The 27,258-nt window shown below is 37.8% G+C and overlaps 3 non-coding genes across 3 annotated transcripts; 1 reads left to right on the top strand and 2 right to left on the bottom strand.

The window, feature by feature from the left end:
- Nucleotides 1-269: 269 nt before the first annotated feature.
- LOC148562554 (small nucleolar RNA R71) lies at nt 270-377 on the bottom strand. Its single transcript, XR_015887764.1, has one exon. It is a non-coding gene; the product is annotated as a small nucleolar RNA R71 (small nucleolar RNA).
- A 7,532-nt stretch (nt 378-7,909) lies between these two features.
- On the bottom strand, nt 7,910-8,017 carry LOC148562553 (small nucleolar RNA R71). Its single transcript, XR_015887098.1, has one exon. It is a non-coding gene; the product is annotated as a small nucleolar RNA R71 (small nucleolar RNA).
- A 5,507-nt stretch (nt 8,018-13,524) lies between these two features.
- LOC148562552 (small nucleolar RNA R71) lies at nt 13,525-13,628 on the top strand. Its single transcript, XR_015887662.1, has one exon. It is a non-coding gene; the product is annotated as a small nucleolar RNA R71 (small nucleolar RNA).
- The last annotated feature ends 13,630 nt before the right edge of the window (nt 13,629-27,258 follow it).

Here is a 27,258-nt window from a genome sequence, read left to right as displayed (position 1 = left end):
AATTAGTTTCTCTAATGCAACAGAATTATAAGTTTCATGGACTTTCATTGGAAGATCCTCATCAGTTCTTAGCTGAATTCTTGCAAATCTGTGACACTGTCAAGACCAATGGGGTTGATCCTGAGGTCTACAGACTTATGCTTTTTCCTTTTGCTGTAAGAGACAGAGCTAGAACATGGTTGGATTCACAACCTAAGGAAAGCCTGAACTCTTGGGAAAAGCTAGTCAATGCCTTCTTGGCAAAGTTCTTTCCACCTCAAAAACTGAGTAAGCTTAGAGTGGAAGTCCAAACCTTCAGACAGAAGGAAGGTGAATCCCTCTATGAAGCTTGGGAAAGATACAAGCAATTGATCAGAAGGTGTCCTTCTGACATGCTTTCAGAATGGAGCATCATAGGTATATTCTATGACGGTCTATCTGAACTATCCAAGATGTCATTGGATAGCTCTGCTGGAGGATCTCTTCATCTGAAGAAGACACCTGCAGAAGCTCAGAAACTCATTGAAATGGTTGCAAATAACCAATTCATGTACACTTCTGAAAGGAACCCTGTGAATAATGGGACAACTCAGAAGAAAGGAGTTCTTGAGATTGATACTCTGAATGCCATATTGGCTCAGAATAAGATATTGACTCAACAAGTCAATATGATTTCTCATAGTCTGTCTAGAATGCAAGCAGCAACAGGCAGTACTAAGGAAGCTTCCTCTAAAGAAGAAGCTTATGATCCTGAGAACCCAGCAATGGAAGAGGTGAATTACATGGGAGAACCCTATGGAAACACCTACAATCCTTCATGGATAAATCATCCAAATCTCTCATGGAAGGATCAACAAAGACCTCAACAAGGTTTCAACAACAATAATGGTGGAAGAAACAGGTTTAGCAATAGCAAGCCTTTTCCATCATCTTCTCAGCAACAGACAGAGAATTCTAAACAAAGCCACTTTGACTTAGCAACCATTGTCTCTGATCTAATCAAAACCACTCAAAGTTTCATGACTAAAACAAGGTCCTCCATTAGAAATTTGGAGGTACAAGTGGGTCAGCTGAGTAAGAAAATTACTGAACTCCCTCCTAGTACTCTCCCAAGCAATACAGAAGAGAATCCAAAAAGAGAGTGCAAGGCCATAACCATAACCCACACGGCCAAACCTGAAGAGGAGGAAGAGGTAGTGATCTCTACTGAGGAAGACCTCAATGGATGTCCACTGGCCTCCATGGAGTTCCCTGATGAGGAACCATGGGAATCTGAGGCTCACACAGAGACCATAGAGATTCCATTGAATTTACTTCTGCCATTCATGAGCTCTGATGAGTATTCTTCCTCTGAAGAGGATGAAGATGTTACTGAAGAGCAAGTTGCTAAGTACCTTGGAGCAATCGTGAAGCTAAATGCCATGTTATTTGGTAATGAGACTTGGGAGGATGAACCTCCATTGCTCATCAAAGAACTGGATGACTTGACTAGGCAGAAATTACCTCTGAAGGGACAAGACCCTGGAAAATTCTCAATCCCTTGTACCATAGGCACCATGACCTTTGAGAAGGCTCTGTGTGATCTAGGGTCAAGTATAAACCTCATGCCTCTCTCTATAATGGAGAAGCTAGGGATCATTGAGGTATAAGCTGCAAGAATCTCACTGGAGATGACAGACAATTCAAAGAAACAGGCTTATGGACTTATAGAGGATGTCTTGGTAAAGATTGAAGACCACTACATCCCTGCTGATTTCATAATCTTAGAGACTGGGAAGTGTGTGGATGAATCCATCATCCTTGGCAGACCCTTCCTAGCCACAGCAAAAGCTGTGATTGATGTTGACAGAGGAGAATTAATCATTCAAGTGAATGAAGACCCCCTTGTGTGTAAAGCTCAAGGATATCCCTCTGTAACCATGGAGAGAAAGCATGAAGAGCTTCTCTCAATACAGAGTCAAACAGAGCCCCCACAGTCAAACTCTAAGTTTGGTGTTGGGAGGCCACAACCAAACTTTAAGTTTGGTGTTGAACCCCTACATTCAAACTCTAAGTTTGGTGTTGGGAGGTTCCAATATTGCTCTGAACATCTGTGAGGCTCCATGAGAGCCCACTGTCAAGCTATTGATATTAAAGAAGCGCTTGTTGGGAGGCAACCCAATCTTTAATTATCTATGTTAAATTTCTATTTTCTTTTGTTATTTTATGTTTTCTGTAGGTTGATGATCATGTGAAGTCACAAAAACAATTGAAAAAGAAAAAATAGAAGGAAAAACAGTATTAAAAATAGAACACCCTGGAGGAGAAGCCTACTGGCGTTTAAACGCCAGTAAGGGCAGCAGAATGGGCGTTAAACGCCCAGTCTGGCACCATTCTGGGCGTTTAACGCCAGGAATGGGCAAGAAGCTGGCGTTAAACGCCAGAAATAGGCAGTAGCCTGGTGTTTAACGCCAGGATTGGCAGCAAGGGGCGTTTTGCACGCCACATGGTGCAGGGATGAGAAATCCTTGACACCTCAGGATCTGTGGACCCCACAGGATCCCCACCTACCCCACCTCTCTCTCTCTCTTCTTCACCCATTCACCAATCACCTCAATACCTCTTCTCCAAAAACCCCTCACCTATCAAATCCCACCATTCTCTTCACCACTCACATCCATCTTTCATAAAACCCCACATACCTCACCATTCAAATTCAAACCACTTTCCCACCCAAACCCACCCATAATGGCCGAACCATGCCCCCCTCTCCACTCCTATATAAACCCATCTTCACTCCTTCATTTTCACCCAACATACACACCACCCATCCCCCTTGGCCAAAACACAAAGCCCCCTCCATCTCCTCTATTTCTTCTTCTTCTACTCTCTTCTTTCTTCTTTTGCTCGAGGACGAGCAACCTTCTAAGTTTGGTGTGGTAAAAGCTAAAGCTTTTTTTTGTTTTTTCATAACCATTAATGGCACTAAAGGCCGGAGAAACCTCTCGAAAGAGGAAAGGGAAGGCAACAGCTTCCACCTCCGAGTCATGGGAGATGGAGAGATTCCTCTCAAGGGTGCATCAAGACCACTTCTATGAAGTTGTGGCCAAGAAGAAGGTGATCCCCGAGGTCCCTTTTAAGCTCAAAAAGGGCGAATATCCGGAGATCCGACATGAGATCCAAAGAAGAGGTTGGGAAGTTCTCACCAACCCCATTCAACAAGTCGGAATCTTAATGGTTCAAGAGTTCTATGCCAATGCATGGATCACCAAGAACCATGATCAAAGTGTGAACCCGGACCCTAAGAACTGGCTTACAATGGTCCGAGGCAAATACTTGGATTTTAGTCCGGAAAATGTAAAGTTGGCATTCAACTTGCCCATGATGTAAGGAGATGCACACCCCTACACTAGGAGGGTCAACTTTGATCAAAGGTTGGACCAAGTCCTCATAGACATCTGTGAAGAGGGTGCTCAATGGAAGAGAGATTCAAGAGGGAAGCCGGTTCAACTAAGAAGGCATGACCTCAAGCCCGTGGCTAGGGGATGGTTGGAGTTTATCCAACGCTCAATCATTCCCACTATCATGATTCATAGCATCATGATTAGAGAGAAAGTAGAAGTTCATGAGGTTATATCCCAAGAACTCTACAAGGTAGCAGACAAGTCCTCTACTGTAGCAAGGTTAGCCTTCCCTCACCTCATTTGTCACCTCTGCAATTCAGCTGGAATTGACATAGAGGAAGACATCCTCCTTGATGAGGACAAGCCCATCACTAAGAAAAGGATGGAGCAAACAAGAGATCCCACTCATGGGCAAGAGCATGAGGAAATTCCTCATCATAAAATCTTTGAGATACCTCAAGGGATGTATTTTCCTCCACAAAACTATTGGGAGCAAATCAACACCTCCCTAGGAGAATTAAGCTCGAACATGGGACAACTAAGGGTAGAGCACCAAGAGCATTCCATCCTCCTCCATGAAATTAGAGAAGACCAAAGAACCATGAGAGAGGAGCAACAAAGGCAAGGAAGAGACATTGAGGAGCTCAAGCACTCCATAAGATCTTCAAGAGGAAGAACAAGCCGCCATCACTAAGATGGACCCGTTCTTTAATTTCCTTGTTCTTTATTTTCCTGTTTTTCGAAAATTATGCCTTATGTTTATTTATATTTGTGTCTTTATTACATTATCATTAGTTTCTAAGTGTCTATGCCTTAAAAGCTATGAAAATGAATCCATCACCTTTCTTAAATGAAAAATGTTTTTAATTGAAAAAGAAAAAGAAGTGCATGAATTTCAAATTTTAAAATAGTTTAATTATTTTGATGTGGGGGAAATACTATTGTTTTTCTGAATGAATGCTTGAATAGTGCATATTTTTGAATTTGATTGTTTATGAATGTTAAAATGGTTGGCTCTTGAAAGAATGATAGGAAAAGGAGAAATGTTATCTGATGATCTGAAAAATCATAAAATTGATTCTTGAAGCAAGAAAAGGTAGTGAAAAGCTTGTAGAAAAAAAAGAAGAAAAAAGAAGCGAAAAAAATAATAATAATAAAAGAAAGAGAAAGAAAAAGAAAAGCAAGCAGAAAAAGCCAATACCCCTTTAAACCAAAAGGCAAGGGTGATAAAAAGGATCCAAGGCTTTGAGTATCAGTGGATAGGAGGGCCCACAGGAATAAAATCTTGGCCTAAGCGGCTAAACCAAGCTGTCCTTAACCATGTGCTTGTGGCGTGAAGGTGTCAAGTGAAAACTTGAGACTGAGCGGTTAAAGTCGTGGTCCAAAGCAAAAAGAGTGTGCTTAAGAGCTCTGGACACCTCTAATTGGGGACTCTAGCAAAGCTGAGTCACAATCTGAAAAGGTTCAACCAGTTATGTGTCTGTGGCATTTATGTATCCGGTGGTAATACTAGAAAACAAAATGCTTAGGGTCACGGCCAAGACTCATAAAGTAGCTGTGTTCAAGAATCAACATACTTAACTAGGAGAATCAATAACACTATCTGGATTCTGAGTTCCTATAGAAGCCAATCTCTGAACTTCAAAGGATAAAGTGAGATGCCAAAACTGTTCAGAAGCAAAAAGCTAATAGCCCCGCTCATCTAATTAATACTGATTTTCATAGATGTTTTTGGAATTCATTGTACATTCTATTATTTTTTATCCTATATGATTTTCAGTTGCTTGGGGACAAGCAACAATTTAATTTATGTTTTTAGTATATTTTAATTAGTTTTTATTATATTTTTATTAGTTTTTAAATAAAAATCACTCTTCTGGACTTTGCTATGAGTTTGTGTGTTTTTCTGTGATTTCAGGTATTTTCTGGCTGAAATTGAGGGACCTGAGCAAAAATCTGATTCAGAGGCTGAAAAAGGACTGCAGATGCTGTTGGATTCTGACCTCCCTGAACTCGAAGTGGATTTTCTGGAGCTAAAAATACCCAATTTGCGCGCTCTCAATTGCGTTGAAAAGTAGACAACCTGGGCTTTCCAGCAATATATAATAGTCCATACTTTTCCTGTGATTTGATTGCCCAAACAGGCGTTCCAATTCAGCTCAAGAATTCTAGCGTTTAACTCCAAAATTGGCACAAAAGCTGGAGTTAAACGCCCAAACTGGCACAAAAGCTGGCGTTTAACTCCAAGAAAAGTCTCTACACATGGAAGCTTCAATGCTTAGCCCAAGCACACACTAAGTGGGCCCGAAAGAAGATTTATGCATTAATTACTCATTTCTGTAACCCTAGGCTACTAGTTCTCTATAAATAGGGCTTTTGATATTGTATTTTGGGGAATCTTCGAACGTTTAGTCCCTAGACCTTGGATGCTGGCCATTCGGCCATGCTTACACCATTATCACTTTTGTATTTTCAACAGTGGAGTTTCTACACACCATAGATTAAGGTGTGGAGCTCTGTTGTTCTTCATGAATTAATACAAAGTACTATTGTTTTTCTATTTAACTCAAGTCTATTTCTTCTCCAAGATATTCATTCGCACCCAAGAACATGATGAATGTGATGATTATGTGACACTCATCACCATTCTCACCTATGAATGCGTGACTGACAACCACTTCTGTTCTACAAGCAAACAAGCTTGAATGTGTATCTCTTGGGTTTCTAATCTAAGATTAGAACCTTCGTGGTATAGGCTAGAATTATTGGCGGCCATTCCTGAGATCCGAAACGTCTAAACCATGTCTGTGATATTCTGAGTAGGATCTGGGAAGGGATGACTGTGACGAGCTTCAAACTCGCGATTGTTGGGCGTGTGACAGACGCAAAAGGATCAATGGATCCTATTCCAACATGATCGAGAACCGACAGATGATTAGCCGTGCGGTGACAGCGTGCGTAGAACATTTTCACTGAGAGGACGGGAAGTAGCCATTGACAACGGTGATGCCCAACATAAAGCTTGCCATGGAAAGGAGTATGAATGATTGGAAGAAGGCAATAGGAAAGCAGAGGTTCAGGAGGAACAAAGCATCTTCATACGCTTATCTGAAATTCCTACCAATGAATTACATAAGTATCTCTATCTTTATTTTATATTTTATTTATCTTTTAATTATCAATTCTCCATCACCATCTGAATTCGCCTGACTGAGATTTACAAGGTGACCATAGCTTGCTTCAAGCCGACAGTCTCCGTGGGATCGACCCTTACTCACGTAAGGTATTACTTGGACGACCCAGTGCACTTGCCGGTTAGTTGTGCGGAATTGTGACAAAGTGTGATTCACGTTTGAGAGCTCCAAGTCCTTTGGCGCCATTGTTGATGATCACAATTTCGTGCACCACTTGCCTAGTAAGAAAGGTTCAATCTTTAAACTCTAAAATCATATCTTTTTGTTTCTTGTTAGTCAAGTAATTAACTTTGATTTCAAAAATCAAATCTTTTTCAAATTAAGTTTCAATCATATCTTTTTCAAAATTAATTTTAAAATCTTTTCTAACTTCTTATCTTTTCAAAATTAATTTTCAAATCTTTTTCAATTAATCCTATCTTTTTGTTTCAATCATATCTTTTTCAAAACTACCTAACTAATTCTCTCTAATTTTCGAAAATCACCTTCCTCTTTTTCAAAATTTCTTTTTAATTAACTATTTTTTTTAATTCTATTTAATTTTATTTTCCTTTCTTAATTTTCGAAGTTTAATTTTAATTTTAAATTAAAAACAAAAATATTTTAATTTATTTAATTTTCGAAATTCTCTCCCCCTCATCCCTTTCTAATTATTTTATTTATTTACTAACACTTCTCTTCATCTTAAATTCGAACCCTCTCTTCCTCCTGGTGTTCGAATTTCTCTTCTTCTATTCTTTTCTTCTTCTACTCACATAAAGGAATCTCTATACTGTGACATAGAGGATTTCATATTTTCTTTTCTGTTCTCTTCTTTTTCATATGAACAGGAAAAAGGATAAGAACATTCTTGTTGAAGCTGATCCGGAACCTGAAAGGACTCTGAAGAGGAAGTTAAGGGAAGCTAAAGCACAACTCTCTGGAGAAAATCTGACAGAAATTTTCGAAAAAGAAGGAGACATGGCCGAAAATAATAACAATGCAAGGAAGATGCTTGGTGACTTTACTGCACCAAATTCCAATTTACATGGAAGAAGCATCTTAATCCTTGCCATTGGAGCAAAAAACTTTGAGCTGAAACCTCAATTAGTTTCTCTGATGCAACAGAACTGCAAGTTTTATGGACTTCCCTCAGAAGATCCTTTTCAGTTCTTAACTGAATTCTTACAGATATGTGATACTGTTAAGACCAATGGGGTTGATCCCGAGGTCTACATGCTTATGCTTTTCCCATTTGCTGTAAGAGACAGAGCTAGAATATGGTTGGATTCTCAACCTAAAGATAGCCTGAACTTTTGGGATAAGCTGGTCACGGCTTTCTTAGCCAAGTTCTTTCCTCCTCAAAAGCTAAGTAAGCTTAGAGTGGATGCTCAAACCTTCAAATAGAAAGAAGGTGAATCCCTCTATGAAGCTTGGGAGAGATACAAGGAAATGACCAAAAAGTGTCCTTCTGACATGCTTTCAGAATGGACCATCCTAGATATATTCTATGATGGTCTGTCTGAACTATCAAAGATGTCACTGGACCATTCTGCAGGTGGATCCATTCACCTAAAAAAAATGCCTGCAGAAGCTCAAGAACTCATTGACATGGTTGCAAATAACCAGTTCATGTACACTTCTGAAAGGAATCCTGTGAATAATGGAACGCCTCAAAAGAAGGGAGTTCTTGAAATTGATACTCTGAATACCATATTGGCTCAGAACAAAATATTGACTCAGCAAGTCAATATGATTTCTCAGAGTCTGAATGGATTGAAGGAATCATCCAACAGTACTAAAGAGGCATCTTCTGAAGAAGAAGCTTATGATCCTGAGAACCCTGCAATAGCAGAGGTGAATTACATGGGTGAACCTTATGGAAACACCTATAATCTCTCATGGAGAAATCATCCAAATTTCTCATGAAAGGATCAACAAAAGCCTCAACAAGGCTTTAATAATGGTGGAAGAAATAGGTTTAACAATAGTAAACCTTTTCCATCATCCACTCAGTAACAGATAGAGAATTCTGAGCAGAATCCATCTAGCTTGGCAAATATAGTCTCTGATCTATCTAAGGCCACTTTAAGTTTCATGAATGAAACAAGGTCCTCCATTAGAAATTTGGAGGCACAAGTGGGCCAGCTGAGTAAAAGAGTCACTGAAATCCCTCCTAGTACTCTCCCAAGCAATACAGAAGAGAATCCAAAGAGATAGTGCAAGGCTATAGATTTAACCATCATGGCCGAACCTACAAGGGAGGGAGAGGACGTGAATCCCAGTGAGGAAGACCTCCTGGGACGTTCAATGATCAATAAGGAGTTTTCCTTAGAGGAACCAAAGGAATCTGAGGCTCATCTAGAGACCATAGAGATTCCATTGAACTTTTTTCTGCCCTTCATGAGCTCTGATGAGTACTCTTCTTCTGAAGAGAATGAAGATATTACTGAAGAGCAAGTTGCCAAGTACATTGGTGCAATCATGAAGCTGAATGCCAAATTATTTGGTAATGAGACTTGGGAAGATGAACCTCCCTTGCTCACCAATGAACTGAATACATTGGATAGGCAAAAATTACCTCAAAAGAAACAGGATCCTGGTAAATTTTTAATTCCCTGTAACATAGGCACCATTAACTTTGAGAAAGCTATGTGTGACCTGGGGTCAGGAATAAACTTAATGCCACTCTCTGTAATGGAAAAACTTGGGATCTTTGAGGTGCAAGCTGCTAGAATCTCATTAGAGATGGCAGACAACTTAAGAAAACAGGCTTATGGACTAGTAGAGGACGTGTTAGTAAAGGTTGAAGGCCTTTACATCCCTGCTGATTTCATAATCCTAGACACTGGGAAGGATGAGGATGAATCCATCATCCTTGGAAGACCCTTCCTAGCCACAGCAAGGGCTGTGATTGATGTGGACAGAGGAGAATTAGTCCTTCAACTGAATGAGGACAACCTTGTGTTTAAAACTCAAGGATCTCCTTCTGTAACCATGGAGAGGAAGCATGAAAAGCTTCTCTCACTGCAGAGTCAATCAAAGCCCCCACATTCAAACTCTAAGTTTGGTGTTGGGAGGTTCCAACCTTGCTCTGATTATCTGTGAGGCTCCATGATAGCTCACTGTCAAGCTATCGACATTAAAGAAGCGCTTGTTGGGAGGCAACCCAATGTTATTAATCATATCTATTTTATTTTCTCTTTGTTATTTCATGTTTTATTAGGTTGATGATCATGTAGAGTCACAAGAACTACTGAAAAATCAAAAACAAAATGAAAAAATAGCATTAAAAATAGCACACCCTAGAGGAGAGCAGTCTGGCATTTAAACGCCAGAAACAAGCATCTGTCTGGCGTTTAATGCCAGAAACAGGCACCAAGTTGGCGTTTAACGCCAGAAACAAGCATCTGCCTGGCGTTAAATGCCAGAAATAGGCTACATTTGGGCATTTAACGCCAGAAACAAGCAGCAGTCTAGCGTTAAACGCCAGGATTGCACAGCAAGGGCGTTTTACACGCCTAATTGGAGCAGGGATGTTAAGTCCTTGGCCCCTCAGGATCTGTGGACCCCACAGGATCCCCACCTTTTCTTCTCTTCTCTTCACACCTTTTTGTAACTCTCTTCCACAAATACCCTTCACCAATCACCTCCATTACTCCTCCAAAACCATCATACAACCCACCTACACCCACCCACTCAAATTCAAACCATCACTCTTTCCTTTTCACACATCATTACCACCTAAACCCCCCTGGCCGAACCATTCACACACCTCCATCTTCTCTATCTCTTCTTCTTCTCATCCTTTCTTTCTTCTTTTGCTCGAGAACGAGCAAACATTTTAAGTTTGGTGTGGAAAAAGCATTGCTTTTTTGTTTTTCCATAACCACTAATGCCTCAAGGGATGCACTTCCCTCCACAAAACTATTGGGAGCAAATCAACACCTCCCTAGGAGAATTGAGTTCCAACATGGGATAACTAAGGATGGAGCACCAAGAGCACTCCATCATCCTCCATGAAATTAGAGAAGATCAAAGAGCTATGGGGGAGGAGCAACAAAGACAAGGAAGAGACATAGAGGAGCTCAAGAGCACCATTGGTTCTTCAAGAAGAGGAAGACGCCACCCTCACTAAGGTGGACCCATTCCTTAATCTCCTTGTCTATTTATTTTACTGTTTTTCGATTTTTGAGTTTTATGTTTCATTTATGTTTGTGTCTTTACTATATGATCACTAGTGTCTAAGTGTCTATGCCTTAAATTTATGAATATGAATCCATCACCTCTCTTAAATGAAAAATGTTTTAATTACAAAAGAACAAGAAGTACATGGTTTCAAATTTATCCTTGAAACTAGTTTAATTATTTTGATGTGGTGACAATACTTTTTATTTTCTGAATGAATGCTTGAACAGTGCATATGTCTTTTGAAGTTGATGTTTATGAATGTTAAATATGTTGGCTCTTGAAAGAATGATGAAAAGAAGAAATGTTATTTGATGATCTGAAAAATCATAAAAATAATTCTTGAAGTATGAAAAAGCAGTGAATACAAAAGCTTGCAGAAAAAAAAAGAGAGAAAAGAAAAAAATGGCGAAAAAAAAAAGAAAAAGCAAACAGAAAAAGCCAAAAGCTCTTTAAACCAAAAGGCAAGAGCAAAAAGCCAATAGCCCTTAAAACCAAAAGGAAAGGGTAATAAAAAGGATCCAAGGCTTTGAGCATCAGTGGATAGGAGGCCTAAAGGAATAAAATCCTGGCCTAAGCGGCTAAACCAAGCTGTCCCTAACCATGTGCTTGTGGCGTGAAGGTGTCAAGTGAAAACTTGAGACTGAGCAGTTAAAGTCAAGGTCCAAAGTAAAAACAGAGTGTGCTTAAGAACCCTGGACACCTCTAATTGGGGACTTTAGCAAAGCTGAGTCACAATCTGAAAAGGTTCACCCAGTTATGTGTCTGTGGCATTTATGTATCCGGTGGTAATACTGGAAAACAAAGTACTTAGGGCCACGGCCAAGACTCATAAAGTAGCTGTGTTCAAGAATCAACATACTGAACTAGGAGAATCAATAACACTATCTAAACTCTGAGTTCCTATAGATGCCAATCATTCTGAACTTCAATGGATAAAGTGAGATGCCAAAACTATTCAAGAGGCAAAAAGCTACAAGTCTCGCTCATCTGATTGGAGCTAAGTTTCATTAATATTTTGGAATTCATAGTATATTCTCTTCTTTTTATCCTATTTGATTTTTAGTTGCTTGGGGACAAGCAACAATTTAAGTTTGGTATTGTGATGAGCGGATATTTTATACGCTTTCTGGCATTGTTTTTACATAGTTTTCAGTATGATTTAGTTAGTTTTTAGTATAATTTTATTAGTTTTTAAATAAAAATCACATTTCTGGAATTTACTATGAGTTTGTATGTTTTTCTGTGATTTCAGGTAATTTCTGGCTGAAATTGATGGACTTGAGCAAAAATCAGATTCAGAGGTTGAAGAAGGACTGCAGATGCTGTTGGATTCTGACCTTCCTGCACTCAAAGTGGATTTTCTAGAGCTCCAGAACTCCAAATGGCGTGCTCCCAATTGCGTTGAAAATTAGACATCCAGGGCTTTCCAGCAATATATAATAGTCCATACCTTTTCCGATTTTAGACGATGCAAACAGGCGTTCAACGCCAGTTCCATGCTGCATTCTGGAGTTAAACGCCAGAAACAGGTTGCAAAGTGGAGTTAAACGCCAGAAATAGGTTACAAACTGGCGTTCAACTCCAAGAGAAGCCTTTACATGTGTAAATCTCAATGCTCAGCCCAAGCACACACCAAGTGGGCCCCAGAAGTGGATTTCTGCATCATTTACTCATTTCTGTAAACCCTAGTAACTAGTTTAGTATAAATAGGACTTTTTACTATTGTATTTACATCTTCGGATCAGATCTTTGATCAGTTTCATGCTATCTTAGACCTTTATGGGGGCTGGCCATTCGGCCATGCCTGGACCTTCATCACTTATGTATTTTCAACGGTAGAGTTTCTATACACCATAGATTAAGGTGTGGAGCTCTGCTGTTCCTCATGAATTAATGCAAAGTACTATTGTTTTTCTATTCAATTCAAGCTTATTCCTATTCTAAGATATCCATTCGCACCCAAGAACATGATGAATGTGATGATTATGTGACGCTCATCATCATTCTCACTTATGAACGCGTGCCTGACAAACACTTCCGTTCTACATGCAAACAAGCTAGAATGAATATCTCTTAGATATCTAATACAGAGGATCGAGTCCAAGATATTAGAATCTTCGTGGTAAAAGTTAGAATCCATGGATGGCCATTTCTGAGATCCGGAAAGTCTAAACCTTGTCGGTGGTATTCCGAGTAGGATTTGGGAAGGGATGGCTGTGACGAGCTTCAAACTCGCGAGTGCTGGGCATAGTGATAGATGCAAAAGAATAGTAAATCCTATTCCAGTATGATCGAGAACCGACAGATGATTAGCCATGCAGTGACAGCGCATTGGACCATTTTCACAGAGAGGATGGGATGTAGCCATTGACAACGGTGATGCCCTACATAAAACTTGCCATAGAACGGAGTATGAATGATTGGATGAAGACAGCAGGAAAGCAGAGGTTTAGAGGAACGAAAGCATCTCTATACGCTTATCTGAAATTCTCACCAAGGAATTACATAAGTACCTCTATCTTTATTTTACGTTTTATTTATCTTTTTATTATTAATTCACCATAACCATTTGAATCTGCCTGACTGAGATTTACAAGGTGACTATAGCTTGCTTCAGGCCGACAATCTCCGTGGGATCGATCCTTACTCACATAAGGTTTATTACTTGGACGACCCAGTGCACTTGCTGGTTAGTTGTGCGAAGTTGTGATAAAGAGTTGAGATTACAATTGTGCGTACCAAGTTGTTGGCTTCATTGATGATCACAATTTCGTGAACCAATGCTCCATTCTGAAAACATGTCAGAAGGACACCTTTTGATCAATTGCTTGTATCTTTCCCAAGCTTCATAGAGGGATTCACCTTCCTTCTGTCTGAAGGTTTGGACTTCCACTCTAAGCTTACTCAACTTTTGAGGTGGAAAGAATTTGGCTAAGAAAGCATTGACTAACTTTTCCCAAGAGTTCAGGCTTTCTTTAGGTTGTGAGTCCAACCATGTCCTAGCTCTGTCTGTTACAGCAAAAGGGAAAAGCATGAGTCTGTAGACCTCAGGATTAACTCCATTAGTCTTAACAGTGTCACAAATTTACAAGAATTCAACTAAGAACTGATGAGGATCTTCCAAGGAAAGTCCATGAAACTTGCAATTCTGCTGCATTAGAGAAACTAATTGAGGCTTAAGCTCAAAGTTGTTTGCTCTAATTGCAGGAATTGAGATGCTCCTTCCACAGAAGTCAGAAGAGGGTGCAATAAAGTCACCAAGTATCTTCCTTGCATCTCCACCATTGTTGTTGTTTTCGTCTGCCATAACTTCTTCTTTTTCAAAAATTTCTGTTTGGTCCTCTCCAGAGTGTTGTGCTTTAGCTTCTCTTAGCTTCCTCTTTAGAGTCCTTTCAGGTTCAGGATCAGCTTTAACAAGAATGTTCTTATCCTTGTTCCTGCTCATATGAAAAAGAAGAGAACAGAGAAGAAGAGGAATCCTCTATGTCACATTATAGAGATTCCTTTATGTGAGTAGAAGAATAGAAGAATGAGGTAAAGAGAAAAATAAGAAGAATTCGAACACAGAGAGAGAGAGGGTTCGAATTATAAGAAGAAGAGAAGTGTTAGTAAATAAATAAATTAAATTGAAAGAGATGAGAGAGGGAGGTAATTCGAATTTTAATTTTAAAAAAAGAGAAATATTTTTGTTTTTATTTTAAAATTTAGTTAGAATTCGAAATTATTAAAAGGAATAAAATTAAAATTTAAAACAATTAGTTAATTAAAAAGAATTTTGAAAAAGTGGTGAGGGGATTTCGAAAATTAGAGGGGGAGAAAAGTAGTTAGGTGGTTTTGAAAAAGATAAGAAATAGTAAATTTTTAAAATTTAAAACAACAATCAAGTGGTTAATTGAAAAAGATTTGAAAATCAATTTTGAAAAGATAAGAAGTTAGAAAAGATTTTGAAATTGACATTTTAAAAAGATATGATTGAAAATTTATTTTGAAAAAGATTTGAAAAGGAAATTAAAAAGTTTTGATTTTTGAAATTAAAGTTGATTACTTAACTAACAAGAAGCTAAAAAGATATGATTCTAGAATTTAAAGATTGAATCTTTCTTAATAGGCAAGTAACAACTTGAAATTTTTTTGACTCAAAACATTAATTGTTAGTGATAATTTCGAAAATTATGAAATAAAATTAAGAAAAAGATTTTGAAAATCAATTTTAAAATTTTCAAAATTATTAAGAAGAAAAATGAAAAATATTTTATTTTTGAAAAAGATTTGAAAAGATAAAGTTTTTAAAATGAAATTATGACTTGACTAATAAAAAACAACTAAATTTTAAAACTTTTGACTAAATGAACCCAAAATTTCGAAATTTATGAGTAAATAAGATAAAGATATTATTTTTTATTTTTGAATTTTTAATAAGGAGAGAGAAAAATATCTAAATGACACATGACATAAAAATTATGAATCAAAACAAGAAAAATATGCAAGAACACTTTGAATGTCAAGATGAACACCAAGAACACTTTGAAGATCATGATGAACATCAAGAATATGTTTTTGAAAAATTTTTAAGAAAAGAAAAACATGCAAGACACCAAACTTAAAAGTTTTTAAACCTTAGACACTAATAATTCAAAAATGCATATGAAAAATAAGAAAAGACACAAAACAAGAAAATGTAAAGATCAAACAAGAGAAATCATCAAGAACAACTTGAAGATCAAGAAAGAACACATGCATGAGTTTTTGAAAATTTTTAAGAAAAATTAAAAAGATGCAATTGACACCAAAGACTCAAGCAAAAAACATCAAATTTTTGGTTTTTGTGGTTTTATTAATTTTTTTTTGGTTTTTTTTAAAAAGTATTTTGGAGAAAGAAAATAAAGAAATCCAAAATTTTTAATAAGAATTCCAAGAATCATGCAATGTTAGTCTAAAGCTTCGGTCCAAAAATTTAGACATGGCTTAATAGCTAGCCAAGCTTTATGTGAAAGCTTCGGTCCAAAAGATTAGACATGGCTTGACAGCCAACCAGGCTTCAACAGATCATGATGAAACTCTAAAATTCATTCTTAAAAATTTTGAAGAACAAAATAAAAAATATATTTTTTTGAAATTTTTTTTCGAAAATAAAAAGAGTAAAAACAAAAAGCTTAAACGTAAAATAAAATTACCTAATCTGAGCAACAAGATGAACCGTCAGTTGTCCAAACTCGAACAATCCCCGACAACAGCGCCAAAAACTTGGTGCACGGAATTGTGATCCACACTTTTTACAACTCCGATGCAACTAACCAGGAAGTGCACTGGGTCGTCCAAGTAATAAACCTTACGTGAGTAAGGGTTGATCCCACGGAGATTGTTGGCTTGAAGCAAGCTATGGTCATCTTTGTAAATCTCAGTCAGGCGGATTCAAATGGTTATAAGGTTTTGATAATTAAAATATAAATAAAACATAAAATAAAATAAAGTTACTTATGTAATTCATTGGTGGAAATTTCAGATAAGCGTATGGAGATGCTTTGTTGCTTCTGAACCTCTGCTTTCCTATTGCCTTCTTCCAACCATGCGTGCTCCCTTCCATGGCAAGTTGTAGGATCCTCTCAGTGAAAATGGTCCTCTACAGTTTCTGCACGGCTAATCAACTATCGGATTTCTCGTCTCGGATGAAAAATACCAGGTACAGCTACCACATGGCTGATCATCTGTCGGTTCCTGCTAGCGTCGGAATAGGATCCATTGATCCTTTTGCACACTGTCACTTGCACCCAACATTCGCAGGTTTGAAGCTCTTTACAGTCATCCCTTCCCAGATCCTACTCGGAATACCACAAACAAGGTTTAGACTTTCTGGATCCCAGGGATGCTGCCAATGGTTCTAGCCTATACCACGAAGATACTAATCTTACGGACTCCGTCCGTGTATTAGATATCTAAGAGAATATACTCCAGCTGTCATCCAATGACTACGTTGAACATCATGTAGACCGCTTGTGGTTGTCAGGCACGCGGATCTTGGCTAAGCGAGTAATGAAGATAGTGGGTGATTGTCCCGGGTCACCCCTTCATTCTGACTTAACTGAATTAAGTACGAGAGAATATCTTGGAGAATAAGTAGGCATGAATTGAAAGAAAAACAGTAGTATTTGCATTAATTCATGAAGAACAGCAAAGCTCCACATCTTAATCTATGGGGTGTAGAAACTCCACCATAGAAAATATGATAAACCACTATTTTATGGTTTATCTTGTGCTCAATTGAGTGGATTTTATCAACTCTTTACCTACTTATTCATACTATTTGCATGTTTTACGTTTTCCTTCCTGATTTTTTGCTATGATTGAAAACATGCTTCTTTGATCTTATATTTGCTTATTATTAATCCTCTCTTATTACCATTAGATGCCTTGGTATGTGTGTTAAGTGTTTTCAGAGATTATAGGGCAGGAATGGCTTGGAGGATGGAAAGGAAGCATGCAAAAGTGGAAGGAATACAAGAAGTTGGAGAAATTGCTAAGCTGTCCAGCCTGACCTCTTCGCACTCAAACGGCTATAACTTTAGCTACAGAGGTTCAAACGACGCGGTTCCAGTCGCGTTGGAAAGCTAACATCTGAGGCTTCGATTTGATATATAACATGCCATAGTTTCCTTGATGCTAGGCGGCGCGACCGCGTGCTCCATGCGGCCGCGTCGCAGTGACGGAAATCAGCGTGTTTGAATTCTTCTCCAGCGATTTCTGGGCTGTTTTCGACCCAGTTCTCGGCCCAGAAAACACAGATTAGAGGCTATAAAGTGAAGGAATGCATCCATTCATAATCAGGCTTTCACATTCACAATTTTAGGAGTATATGTAGTTTTTAGAGAGAGAGGTTCTCTCCTCTCTCTTAGGATTAGGATTTAGGACTTCTCTTAGTTTTAGGAGTGACTCTCAATCCCAGGTTCTTTATTTTTATTTATTTTTCCAATTTAATTCATGAACTCTTCCCTGTTACATATGATTTTCTTTGAATTAATATTATTTGAAGTATTTCAGTTATTATTGCTTTCTTTTATTTACATGATTATTGCTTCCCATCTGGAGGCATTTTTATTCCAGTAGATTTATTTTCCCCTTTTGGTTTTGGTTAAGAAATCAGTAACTCAGGAGTTATCCAATTCAACAGCATAATTGATAATTGTTATCTTGCCAATTGAATTGAGCTTCAATAATCCCAACCTTTTCTTAGGAAATAAATAGGATTCGAAGATCAAACTAATTAGTCCCTTGACTTTCCTTTATTTTAGTAAAGGTTGACCAAGTGGAATTAAGATTCGATTTTCATTATTATTGATAAGGATAACTAAGTCTGGACTTCTAATTTCTCATATCTTGCCAAAAGTTTATTTTATAGTTATTATTATTTTATTTTACTTGTCATTCAACTAACTTTTTACCTTAATCCAAAACCCCAATTTACAAGACTCATAACCAATAATAAGAACACCTCCCTGCAATTCCTTGAGAAGACGAACCAAGGTTTAAATACTCGGTTATCAATTTTAAGGGGTTTGTTACTTGTGACAACCAAAACGTTTGCACGAAGGGATTTCTGTCGGTTTAGAGACTATATCTACAACGCGACTGTTTTTATGAAATTCTTTACTGGCAAAAATCCCAACGTCAAAATACATAAGTGAAAAAGAGTCTAGGCATGGCCGAATGACCAGCCTCTCCAAACGTGTACAATGGTCTATGATAGCATCCCCAGATATAAAATAAATCTCTGAAAGTAGTTTTTATACTAAACTAGTAATCTAGGGTTACAGAAAATGAGTAACTAAGTGCAGATAGTGCAAAAATCTACTTCTCGGACCCACTTGGTGTGTGCTTGGGCTGAGCATTGAAGATTTTTCGTGCAAAGGTTGTTTTTGGAGTTAAACGCCAGCTTTGGTGCCAGTTTGGGCGTTTAACTCCAATTCTGGTGCCAGTTTGGGCGTTTTACGCCAGAATTTTTAGGCAGATTTTGAACGCCAATTTGGGCCATCAAATCTCGGATAAAGTATGGACTATTATATATTACTGGAAAGCCCAGGATATCTACTTTCCAACGCAATTGAGAGTGCGCCAATTGGGCTTCTGTAGCTCCAGAAAATCCATTTCGAATGTAGGAGGGTCAGAATCCAACAGCATCTGCAGTCCTTTTTCAGCCTCTGAATCAGATTTTTGCTCAGGTCCCTCAAATTCAGCCAGAAAATACCTGAAATCAAAGAAAAACACACAAACTCATAGTAAAGTCTAGAAATGTGATTTTTGAATAAAAACTAATAAAAATATAATAAAAAGTAACTAAAACATATTAAAAACCATGTAAAAATAATGCCAAAAAGGGTATAAATTATCTGCTCATCAATGTCTTACCTACATGTTGTAGCTACCATGTATTTGGGCAATCATCTCTCCTTTGGCATTCATTATCACTTGGAATTTCCTCCCTTCCAGTCACACTCTTCCTTTTTCTTCTTCCTTAGGCATGGGTACCAAGAAAGGAAAAGAGAAGACCCCTGACAAGACACCAGCAAGGAGAGGAACCAAGAGAACACTGGCAAAATCACTTCCATCTTCCAGTGTCAAGCCACCCACAAAGTGGGTAAAGAAGATCATTAAGGTTGATGAATCAGAAAAAGCCTTTCCCGCCCGAGACTTCACGCGGTTCACTAACCGTTATTGCGAACAGATGTTCCCTATCCTAGGTGAGAAGAACTACCACAATGAGCATTTGTTCATTATTCCAACACACTTTGTTGATTTTGTGGAGCCCCGGATAGAGAGGAGACAGTGGATATTTTTGAGGAGACAGCCGCGAGAAGCCAACTTATCATGGGTAGTTGAATTCTACTCAAACTTTTACTCGCCTACTCTGCAGACTGTTTATGTTCGTCATCAGCAAGTCCCTGTCTCCGAGAGTGTCATACAGAGAGCACTGGATCTTTCACCTAGTCCAGAGGGATGGGACGCCTATCAAGAGGCCTCTTTCAAGCGCCAGACATACCAGTTCAACTGGAATAGTGTCCTTGGTATCATAGCACAACCTGGCAGCAAGTGGATCTACGGACAGCATCGGACTCGACCTAAGAGCATCTCATCCCAGTCACTCACCCTGGAGGCTCGCGTGTGGGCACAAATCATGTCCCACTATGTCTTTTCGAGCACTCATGAGTCGACCTTCACAGCAGACATGGCTGTCCTCATTTGGTGCATCCTGACAGAGCAACCCCTCAACCTACCCCGACACATCCAAGCTGCCATGAGACATGTACAGATAGCAGGTAACCTGCCTTTTCCTGCCTTGGTTTCAGATTTAGTCTCTGCAGCAGGTGTGTCCTATCGGGCGGGAGACACGAAGGTCATGATTCCTAGGGCCGACCAATATGTCCCGAATGGGAAGTACATCAGGCCGCTAGTTCCCTTTGCAAGCCGGTCTACAGGCCCATCTTTGGATATTCCTCTTTCCTCCAATCCACCATCATCTACACCACAAGCACCATCTATCTATCAGATGTTCCTTCAGATCCTTGAGAGGCTCGACTAGCAAGACCGGCGGATGGAGCAAATGGAGCGCTGTAACAAGCGCCGATACAACTATTTGAAGGACCTCATAGTTGGTACACACCCACCTCCAGAACCAAAGGACACCCCGGACTCCCCTTCATCCAGTAGCACAGGCAGCCAAGGCGAACCAGACACTGGAGGCGATGCTTCCAGCCTTCCCTTGCTCCTTACTGATGGCACGGAGAACCGTGCCAAGCCTTAAGTGTGGGGAGGTCAGTCCTTGACTTCTGGAGGTAAGTTTTCTCTCTTAACACCAACATTTGACTTTTTCTTTGTTAGATAGGATAGATTGCATGATAATAACTATTTGCTTGTATATTTTGCTTGGTTGAAGTAATGAGTTTCTTTTTCAAGACCCTATTTTTTAGCATTTCACTAATTTAAATTGAAAATTTGTGTTAAACTTGTTTGGAGATTGTATTTGGAACATAGTTTGTAGCTAACAACACACAACCCGTGAGTTTTGAGCTTATTTATATGGTTACATTATTTAGCCATAAATTTTTATTCTTGTATGTTTTCTTCTCTATGATTGCAATCTTTGCTTTGTTTCATTCTATATGTCCATTATTTAGTGTATTTACATGCTTGCATATGATTGAGGCCATCATTTGTTATTAGCTCACTTATCCCAAATAGCCTACCATTTCAATTACCTTTGTTTGCCACTTTGAGTCTTTTAATTCCCATTTGTTCTGTATTTTACCACATCACTAGCCTTAAGCAGAAAATTAATTAATTATCCCATTGAATCTTTGGTTAGCTTAAGATAGAGATTGTGTGTCAACTAAGTGTGGGGAAACTATGGGAAACTTGAGTTAATAGGGAATGTGTTATGTTTCTACTTTATCTAAATATTGGGAATTTGGGTGCATACTCATATGAGACTAGAAAAATTAAAAACTCATGTGCATTGATATGTTATATTTGCTTTCACAAAAAAAAAGAGAAAAAAAAACCAAAAATATTCAAATAATTAAGTAAATAAGTGAAAAAGGGGACAAAATTACCCCAATGTTAAGTTTAATAAAAGATCAATGCATATGTGATAAAATTAAAGAAAAGTTGTTACATAAGTATGTAATGCAAAAGTGGGAATTTTGGGTAGCTAGGCATGAATCAGAATTACATAGAGTGTGTGTGTGTGATAGGTGAGAACTTAGGTTACTCAAAGATTCATATTTTAGCTCACTTGGCCATACATGTACCCTTACCTTTACCTTAGCCCCATTACAACCTTGAAAAGACCTCATGATGATTGCATTGGTATACTAAATATTTGTTGATTGATTAGATGAAGAACAAAGTTTTAGAAAGCATGACTAGAGAAGAGCAGAGTGATTGACCCTAGACACTTGAGAGATTAGAGTGCATATACACTACCAGTGAGGGTTCAAGGCTTGATTCTATGTTCCCCGCTTTCATGAGCTATCTTCTTACAAGTTTACTCGTCTCTTATTGTGTGATTTAAATTAGTGGAATCTGATTTATGTTTGTCTTGGAGAATTTGTTTACTTTTAACCAAGTAGGTGGAAGTATTTTTGCATTTAGTTTCATTCATATAGATAGGTTGCATTTCATAAGTTTTACCATTCTTCTTCACTCCGTTATAGCCAGGGACGGATCCAGAAATGATATTATGGGGGGCCAATAACACATATAATATTAAAAATTATGTAAAAAATTATATAATATAAGATGTATTATAAAAATATACGGATAGAGAATATATTTTAAAGTAAAAAAAAATATGTGTATACTTTTTATTAACGAAGTGGTCGATTCTTCGTATCATAAAATTCACTGATAATAGAATTTGTGTCAAAATTTTCAACAATTTTCTTTTCAATATAATTAAAAGACAATTAGCAAGAAATTCATCTTTTACTTTGTTTCTAAGTTATTTTTCACAATATTCATAGTTGAAAAAGATCTCTTAATTGTAGCAGTTGAAACAGAAAGAATTAATACCAAACGAATAAAAAAAACGGCCACAAGAAAAAAAATAATTCACTTTATGAGATTTAAAAATTTTTATTTAATTAAAAAATATTAGTAATAATATCTTTTTCAGATTTTTTTTAATATTGTTACTTATTTTTTAGATATTAAAAATTATTAATATTTAAATTAGACTGAACTTTTATTTATATTAGACTAAATACTAATTTTTTTTAAGAAAAATTAAATTATACATAATAACTTATTACTATTAAAAAAAGTTGGGGGGCCGAGGCCGCTACTCGCCCCCCTTATGTCCGTCCCTGGTTATAACTTCTCTTGAGCTTAGCATGAGGACATGCTAATATTTAAGTGTGGGGAGATTGGATGCACCACTATTTCGTGGTATATTTTGTACTTAATTGAGTGGATTTTATCCACTATTCTCACACTTATTTATAGAATTCGCATGTTTTACATTTTCCTTCCTAATTCTATGCTATGATTGAAAACATGCTTCTTTAGCCTTAAATTGCTATATTTAATCCTCTCTTATTACCATTAGATGCTTTGATATGTGTGTTAAGTGTTTTCAGGATATATAGGGCAGGTATGACTTAGAGGATGGAAAGGAAGCATGCAAAAGTGGAAAAAATACAAGAAACTGAAGGAATTGCTAAGCTGTCCAGCCTGACCTCTTCGCACTCAATCGATCATAACTTGAGCTATAGAGATCCAAATGAGGCGGTTTTAGTTGCGTTGGAAAGCTAACATCCGGGGCTTCGAAATGATATGTAATTTTTTATAGTTGCTTTGAAGATAAGTGACGTGCACGCGTGCATCATGCGCACGCGTGCATCTGCGAAAATTCAGCGTATCAGAATTCGCCCCCAGCGGTTTTTTTGCTATTTTTGACCCAGTTTTCGGCCCAAAAAACACAGATTAGAGGCTGTAGAGTGGAAGAATCATTCAGACACTTCTCATTATTCACACTTTAGGTTTTAGATGTAGTTTCTAGAGAGAGAGGCTCTCTCCTCTCTCCTCTCTCTAGGTTTTAGGATTTCTCTTAGTTCTAGGTTTATTTCTTCCTAATTCCAGGTTCAATGTTCCTTTAATTTAGTTTTTTTATACTTTTATTTATTCTATTAATTTAGTTTATCTTCTTCTCTTGTTAACTTATTAATACAAAGAGTATTTTTCTATTTAATTTATTTTTTTGCTTGATTATCTCAATTTAATTCCAATTATTATGTCTTCTTTCTACGCCTTGTATGTGTATGCAAAATTGGCATCCATGTCAATGGAGTAGACTCCCAACTTGACTTTTGAGTTGATTAATATTTGGAGACTCTTGAGTTGGAAGATTCAAGAGTTATATTGTAATTGGGAGTTGTTGGCTGGCTCTCTGGCCACTAACACTAATCCTTCCCAAGGGAGAAGATTAGGACTTGTGAATAGAAGTTGGCTCCCTACTTAACTTTCCTTTATCCGTTAAAGGGTTAACTAAGTAGAAACAACAACTTATTGCTATAAATCTTGGAAAATCCAACAAGGATAGAACTTCCAATTAATCTTCTCCCAGTCAAGGCTTTTTATTTTAATTACATAAAACCTCTTATTTAATTTTCAATGCTTTAATTTATATTCATTTATTTTTCCATTCCTCATTAAAAAATTTCTCAGAAAATTCATAACCAATAACAAGAACACTTTCCTGCAATTCCTTGAGAGACGACTCGAGGTTTAAATACTTCGGTTTATTTTTATTGGGTTTTCTTAAGTGACAAACAAGTTTTTGTATGAAAGGATTATTGTTAGTTTAGAAACTATACTTGCAACGAGAATTTATTGTGAATTCTTTACTAGCAAAAATCCGTTCATCAGTGAACTTAATTTTTTCCTTGGGTTTCAAATTAAGCAAAATGAAAATGGTATTTTTACTCATCAAGAGAAGTATGCCAAGGAACTAGTTAAGAAATTTGGTATGAAAAAGGCAAAACCCATGGGAACTCCCATGCACCCTAACTCAAAATTAGAAAAGGGTGAAACTAAGAAAGACGTTGATGAAACTAGGTATAGAGGAATCATTGGATCTCTTATGTACTGAAAAACCCCGATTTCGTGGTTTATCTTGTGCTTATTTTAGGGGATTTTATCACCTTTTCCCACATTTATTCAATGAAATAGCATGATTTTGTAATTCTCCCTTGAATTGTGCTTAAGTGTAAAAACATGCTTTTTAGGCCCTTAAATTGGTGATTTTAACTCACTTTAATTCCATTCGATGACTTGATGTGTTTGTTGAGTGATTTCAGGTTCATAAGACAAGTATTGAATGGAAGAAATGAGGAGAAAAGCATACAAAGTGGAGAATGCATGAGGAAACAAGAATTGGGAATGCATCGATGGGCGCGCACACGTACAAGGTGCGCATCCGCAGAAGTGATTTCGCATAGAGACGCACACACGTACACGCCGCGTATGCGCGGATGAAGAAACAGCCAATCGACGCGCATGCACACATGACGTGTACGTGCCGATACTCGCACGTGACTCACTTAGAGGCAAAATGATAGGGGCAATTTCTAAGCTGCCCAGGCCCAAATCCAAGTTGTTTCTGAGTGTATTTCATGCAGAATTGAAGTCCAAGCAAAGGGGGAGCAATTAGTTAGTCAACATGAGCCTTTAGTTAGTTTTTTAGAGAGAGAAGCTCCCTCTTCTCTCTAGAATTAGGTTAGGTTTAGGATGAATTATCTTGGATCTTGAATTAATTACTCAAATTTTATCTTGGTTCCTTCTTACTTTCTTGTTTCTACTGCTCTATTCTTCCTAGTTCTCTTGTCAATCTTACTTTTATGTCTCTTTTATGTTTATGAATGCTCATGTTGGAATTTGTTTACGTTGAATGAAATTTAATGTTTGATGTTCTTTTCATTGATGAATTGAGTTGTTGAATTACCTTTCTTGCAATTGGTAATTGGTAGATTTATTATTCTTGTATTTTTACCATGCTTTTCTTTTGTACCCACCAAGTGTTTGACAAAATGCTTGGTTGGGCTTTAGAGTAGACTTTGAGCATTCTTGGCTTGGAAAGAGTAATTGGGCAATCTTGAGTCATTAATACCCAATTTAGATTGGTGATCTAGAGTTGTTAGTTAATATTAATTCCATTAACTCTAATCTCTTGCTAATTTAATTAGTGAGTTGATTGGGACATTTGGATTAAGATTAGCTATTCTTGTTTGACTTTCTCTAATGGAAGATAACTCACACCTTCTTCCAACATTGGAGATGACGAAATAAGATAAATTCTTGTTAAGTATTGTTATGATTAATGACTAGGATAGAAAGCCTATGATCTCAAACCTTGCCATAAATGTCTCTCTTTATTACTTGCTTTCCTTAGTTATTTGCTTGATTTACTTTCCTTGTCATTTAAATTCTTGTCATTTATTTTATTACCCCTTCTATCAACAAAACTCCCTTGCCCCTTCATAGCCAATAATTGATCATTTCATTGCAATTCCTTGTGAGACGATCCAGAGTCTAAATACTTTGGTTAATTCTTATTGGGGTTGTACTTGTGACAAACCAAACTTTTAATTTGATTTGAGGATTGACTATTGGTTTGGACTATACTAACAACGAAATTATTTTGTGGGATTCCGAACCGGTGTTTATCCTTGCATCAAATTAATGGCGCCGTTGCCGGGGATTTGCAATGGTGCTATGTTATTGGCTATTGTAGATATTGTGAATAGCTTGATTTTTGGTTTGTTTGTTGGCTTTTGCTAGTTGTAGGACTTTGTTTTCTTTGTTTCTTGTTAATTTTGTTTTTGTCTGCTCTTATTACCATGAATTCTTATCACTTTGGCTATGAGTGTGTTCAAACTATATTGTAGGAAATAGAAGCTTCAATGAGGATGTGCATCAAGAATTTGGAAATCAAAGATGGGAGGAGCTCCAAGCTTATGGACAATCTTCATGGCAACAATCTCCTCCGAACTCTTGTGGGTATAATCCTAATCCTAATGCATACCAATCCAATGTGTGTGATGACCTTTATTGTGATTGTCAACCACAACCACCACATGCATATGAACCCCCTCTGCAATATAGCCCCCCACCATACTCACAAGCCTCATACCACCATTCGCCTCCATATGACCCTAACCCATACCCACCATACCAACCACCATATGAACCATACCTAGAACCACTACCATTCCAACACCAATACACCCAAGAACTACAAAGTCCATGCACACCACCTCAAGAACTTCACCAATATGAACCACCTTCCAATTACAATAATCTTCCCTCAACCAATGAACCCTCTCTTCCATCACCACCTCCCGATGAAACCTTCATATTAGAACTAAGAGACCTTAAATCTCGTATCTTAAGGCGACAAGAGGAGGATGAAAATAAGTTTAAGGAGTTAAGAGCAAGGATGGCTAGCATGGTAGAAGCCGTGAGTCACCTAACATCCCACCTAAGCTCATGCATCCTAAGTACCCCATTGTTGAATGTGGAGGAAAAATCAAGGAGCCTAGTGAGGGAGTGAACTTGAAGCTCCATGGTGAGAAAGAGGAGTTAAAGCAAGAAGTGCAACAAGAAGAGGAGGTAGCGATTAGTGAACGAAAGGAAGTAGTGGGTGGATGTTTGGGATATGTTGAGCACATAATAGAATCTCAAGTTGAAGATTCCTCTTCCACGAAGTATGGAAGTGATGTTAAAGAGGAGAGTAATGTTGCGGAAGTAGATAGAGAGTTGAAGAAAATTGATCAAGAAGTGGATTCCATTAGTAGTGATTTTTTGCCCACATTGACCAATCCCCTTGACGATCTTGTTGAGCCTTCTCCCAGTGGGCTAGAAAGCAATGTTGAGGAGGATATACAACCTCCAAGGCCTATTGTGAGTGAAGAATTGGAAGAAGTGTCCCAAGCAACAAGCCCCCTTATATACGATGATTCCCCATCAACATATGACCCTTTCGA

This window comes from Arachis ipaensis, chromosome B6, assembly GCF_059453495.1.
Source record: "Arachis ipaensis isolate K30076 ecotype BB chromosome B6, ASM5945349v1, whole genome shotgun sequence".
NCBI lineage: Eukaryota > Viridiplantae > Streptophyta > Magnoliopsida > Fabales > Fabaceae > Arachis > Arachis ipaensis.
The sequence above is the reverse complement of the archived record's forward strand: the minus strand, read 5'-3'. Positions and strand labels throughout refer to the sequence as shown.